Raw genomic sequence first — 5,680 nt, 5'->3', positions numbered from 1 at the left:
ACAGTCAATACTTTTTCCAGGTCAGCTTGTTCTTTCAATCAATGTGGAACCTGTGTTTATTGTACTGCATGAGATAGAAAGACCAAGAAATACAGGTCAGTAAAAACATGACAACTATATGTTGGCTGTTGAACATGGCTGAGTTGTTCCATTGTGAAGAACAATGTCTTTTAACCCAACATGTCCTGTAGGGAACATAAGAAGGGCCCACACATGCATGTGACCTCCTCAGTACCCCTGCCTGTCTGTGTTTACAGTAAACTGAACCAGCCTTCTCTTTTCAACCCCACTCCTGAGGTGTACCCCATGTAGGACCCCACTGGCTTTTTTTGCACACCCAGGGGACTCCCTCAAGGCGGTGAAACTGAGATACGAGGTCTTGGGTTACCTCTTAATGAAACGGATCAGCATAGCCCAATCACAACAAAACAGCCGACTGTGGGCACGCAGCCATGACCGAGGGACGTCACCTGAGAACCTGACAGATTATGCAACTGCCTTTTGTCGACGCTGTGGAACCTTCGGGAAAGAAAGACAGTAAATTGGTCACTCTCATAGACCTCCATGTCTCTTCAAACTATGATCATGCAAGTTGACAAAATGTTTTGAGAAATGTTGATGGCTGATCACTTGCAAATAAATGAGGAAATTAACATCAACCAATGTTGTTGATCTGACTTTTATGCCCATTGTATTGTTGTGACCACAGTTCGGCATCAATAAATCCCCCCCCTCACTTAGTAACCTTTTACTGCAGTGGGCTAAATCAGGATCACCTAAGTATACACCTCAAACACATGGTTACAGGCTTATACATTGGTTTGTTAAAATGTATTCAATTTTGAGTTTGCATTCCAAAATGACCTCTTCATATGCATCACAGAAGACATAACTATAACAAAACTGTTTCTCATAGAAACACCGGATTTTCATTGTAAAAGAATGTACCTTTATTAATTATGAAATTATAAATATTAATAACATTCCACCCATGAGGCCAAAGAGGGCACTTTTTGTCATTGGTTGCAGGAAAGGGCTACGGCAAGATTTACTAAAGCCTTCTGATTTATCTTCAAGACAATGATACCTTACATACAGTAGTGTATAACACATTGGCAATCATTCTTTTTGGCATCAGTGTCAACTATCAGAGTCAGGGGGAATTCCCTCTATTTAATGAATGACTAAAGCGTATTGAATGTGGAGGCCGCTGCTGTATCCACACTGCTCCATCATGTACAGCTCTGGCAGATGTCTTCTGGATGATGTGTGCTGGAAACAGAGCTTGACTGCCTTCAAGTCTCGATTTGAATGGTATTTTTTATCAAGTGTCTTTCTTTTTCTTTTCAATATAGTGGAGTACTGAGTCCCCTAAGCTAGAGAACCCACACATGTTAAAGTCCTTTTTTTCGGTTTCTTTACCTCACCGGTTACTTGACTCACCACTACCTGCCTACCTGAGACATGCATTCCCGAAGATGAGTAGCAATACAGATGTATAAGGATGGAATGAAAGGATTGTCACATCTATTGTGTTTTAAGAAGACACGTTTTGATTGATTTACTCAATAAAGAAGTGAGTCACGCTAACATTACGTAGGTCGTATACTACAGCAAGTACAAGCAGAACAATCTACGTAATTACCATAGTAGTGGACGAGTAAATACATGCAGCTATGGGTACTTTCACACTCGCTTGTGATCTTCTTGGAAAACGGAATGAACAATGGTAAGTGCCATGTAACTGCCTGTACTAACATTCCTGCTGCAATGTAATTACATAGGCCATTTCCATATACTTACCCTTATAGCTTCCTTATAGGGCCATTTACATTTTTCTGTTTACGTTTTGGTAATTTAGCAGCCGCTTTTATCCAGAGCGACTTACAGTTTGTGCATACATCTTAGATAGCTAGGTGAGTCAACCACATACACTACATGTAACTGACAAAATAATGGAAACACTTGAGTAAATAAGGGATTACAAAGAATATTGAAAGCAGGTGCTTCCACACAGGTGTGGTTGCTGAGTTAATTTAGCAATTAACATCCCATCATGCTTAGGGTCATGTATGAAAATGCTTGGCTACTATGGCTATGCCCCCATAGGATGACAATGCCCCAATTAACAGGGCACGAGTGGTCACTGAATGATTTGATGAGCATGAAAACTATGTAAATCTTATGCTATGGCCGTCTCAGTCACCAGATCTCAACCCAAATGAAAACTTTTGGGAGATTCTGGAGCGGCACCTGAGACAGCGTTTACCACCACCATCAACAAAACACCAAATTATGGAATTTCTCGTGGAAAAATGGAGTCGCATCCCTCCAATAGAGTTCCAGACACTTGCAGAATCTATCAATCAAATGTATTTATAAAGCCCTTCAGCCGATGTCCAAAAGTGCTCTTCAGAAACCCAGCCTAAAACCCCAAACAGCAAGCAATGCAGATGTAGAAGCACGGTGACTAGGAAAGACTCGCTAGAATGGCAGGAACCTAGGAAGAAACCTAGAGAGGAACCAGGCTCTGAGGGGTGGCCAATCCTCTTCTGGCTGTGCCGGGTGGAGATTATAACAGTACATGGCTAAGATGTTGAAACGTTCATAGATGACTAGCAGGGTCAAATAATAATAATCACAATGGTTGTAAAGGGTGCAACAGGTCAGCACCTCAGGAGTAAATGTCAGTTGGCTTTTCATAGTCGATCATTCTGAGTTAGAGACAGCAAGTGCGGTAGAGAGAGAGAGTCGAAAACAGCAGGTCCGGGACAAGGTAGCACGTCCAGTCAGGTCAGGGTTCCATTGCCACAGGCAGACCAGTTGAAACTGGAGCAGCAGCACAACCAGGTGGACTGGGGACAGCAAGGAGTCATCATGCTAGGTGCATTGAAGGTGCATTGAAGCTATCCTGGTTCATGGTGGCTCAATGCCCTAATAAGACACTATGTTGGTGTTGACTTTATTTTGGCAGTTACCTGTATCGTAGTCCTAGCGAAGTCCATGCTAGTAAGTATTAGTTCAAGAAAGGGTGCTCGTTTATTTTACATTTTTATGTGGGGGGGGGGGTCGCTGTGGGATTAGTCAAGATACAACAAGAAGAGGTAGGGTTTCAGACACTTTTCGAAAGATGGGCAGGGGGGAGCTCATTCCACCATTGTGGTGCCAGGACAGAGAAGAGCTTTAACTGGGCTGAGCGGGAGGGCCATGATACCATAAGTGGCAGAACAATTAGTTGCCAAACAAGGATTACTGAGTGTATCAACAAGAAATTAACAGGCTTTCTCACAGTACAGGAACAATGTTGTCTTACAAGACTTCTATCATAATACCTGATGGGTGGTCAACAGGGAGCTTTACAGCACAAAATGGCCACCATGGCGTCACCCCGGTGGGTGCTACACATTAGTAAGTGATGTGAGTTGGCCCTATGTAGGATCTCACACATGCATCTGTGTGTTGAGAATAGGAGGTTGTTTACCCTTTGACCAATAGAACAGAGAATGGTATCCGGTTTCAGAAGTGTACAGGAAGGCAGTAAGGCATCATTTGGATGAGCTCAGTCTTTATCCATCTCCAGACTTCCCACGCACCCCACCAGGGTGTCCTCTGTGATCCAGCCACCAAATTAGAAGCTTCGGGTTGGAGCTGGGCAGAGCCACACTTATCTTTTTCCTGTGTAGACAGAGATCTGTATAGGCACTTAGGCACAGCTAAGGGTTTTATCCTACCCATCAGGTCAATTTCGATAACAATACCAGGCATGATGAGACCCATCTTTTGATCTTACCAGGGAGTGAAGGTGGAGTTTTGGATCATTCACACCCTAAACATGTTTTAAAATTTGACCTTTATTTAACTAGGCAAGTCAGTTAAGAGCAAATTCTTATTTTCAATGACAGCCTAGGAACAGTGGGTTAACTGCCTTGTTCAGGGGCAGAACGTCAGAAGTTTACCTTGTGAGCTCAGGAATTTGATCTGGCAACCTTTCAGTTACCAGTCCTATGCTCTAACCACTAGGGTACCTGCCACCACAGCAGGTCGCCTTTCTAGACTTCCGCTTTAAAGATCTAAGGGGAAGTTTTACTTCATGCATTGTTCACTGTGTTGATTATACAGTAGATGAACTCTGCATCAGCAATCAGTAGTAAGCAATAAAACAAGCCTCTTCAGATCTCTGGGTTGGGGGCCAAGTTTGGTAGTTGGGTCGTTCCACGAAATGAGTGCCTTTGATGTTCCCTTTGATATTTTAAGTAGAATTTGTGCACCAATATCGAATTTAAACATGAAATATTTGAAATTAAAAGGCTGTTATTTTCAATGAAGGTTCCTTTAATATAGAACACACGGAGAATTAAATTCCTTTGTGCACCCTCTGTGACTTCTAAGAAGATTTTAACCCACTTAACCCAAACATTTCTCCAAGTTTCACCGTCATTGTAAAGCCCTAGTTATTTTATTGCTTTGACAAAGTCATTTCCGAAGATTATTTTTTCATAATTCATGTGATTGGTGATTCATTTACATCTGTCCCTCATTTTAAGGTCAACTTAGATACATACATTTAACTGCCATTTTAATATGGTGAAACTATTCATTTTTTAAAATCTTTTTTTTTTCAAACATTGAACTGATAGTCAAAACAGTGTAAAAGCAGCTGGACTTTTTGGTCATTTTCTGGTGTTTTGTGGTGGAAAACTGAGTGGGTTGAGCTGAACTTTTACCCATAGATAGACAGGCTAGAATAAATCAACAATTTACATTTTTGTAAAGCTTGCATTCAATTGACCCTTCACTAAGCCATGCTCTCTTGGACAACATTTTCCCGGGAAGCCCAATTCCTCATTCAGAACACTGGAGAAAACCCATCACAATGATCTCAAACTGTGTTTTTACTACACAATGACATTTAACAGGAGACTCTCAGATATGTTGTGGTGGGCTGTCATTACATTTGCTTCACAGGAACCTGGTAAGATCAAGTTTGTAATGATGCTAGCATGGATGGCTCTAGCCCAATAAATGGACTAAAGGAGTCAAACACTACTCCTTATGGTCCAAGGACCTTAAATGTTTTTTAAATGTAAATTGACTCTGACACACAAAACAGACAAATATTCCATCTAAACGTAAATCGATTCTCAACTGTGGTATGGTTATAGAAACATGAAGACCTCTACTTTCATATCACATCAAAATCATTTTACAAATGCAAAACACACACTTACTGTACACCAGGGATCATGTACTAGATGGATGGTCAGGGGGACAGAAGATAATTACTAATCATTTGTAGACCGCAAATTGACCGAAAGAAGCCCAAATAGATACAGTGCATTCAGAAAGTATTCAGAACCCTTGACTTTTCCACATTTTGTTATGTTACAGCCTTATTCTAAAATTGATCTACACACAAAACCCCATAATGACAAAGCGAATACAGGTTTTTAGAAAAAAACTGAAAAAACGTATTTACAAAAGTATTCAGAACCTTTGCTATGAGACTCGAAATTGAGCTCAGATGCATCCTGTTTCCATTGATCATCCTTGACATGTTTCTACAACTTGATTGGAATCCACCTGTGGTAAAGGTCCCCAAAAGGTTCCCAAGGTCCACCTGCATTGAAGGTCCCCAAGAACACAGCCTCCATCATTCTTAAATGGAAGAAGTTTGGAACCA

This window comes from Oncorhynchus tshawytscha, linkage group LG08, assembly GCF_018296145.1.
Source record: "Oncorhynchus tshawytscha isolate Ot180627B linkage group LG08, Otsh_v2.0, whole genome shotgun sequence".
In the NCBI taxonomy this organism is placed as follows: Eukaryota; Metazoa; Chordata; class Actinopteri; order Salmoniformes; family Salmonidae; genus Oncorhynchus; species Oncorhynchus tshawytscha.
Note: the sequence above shows the minus strand (reverse complement) of the source record.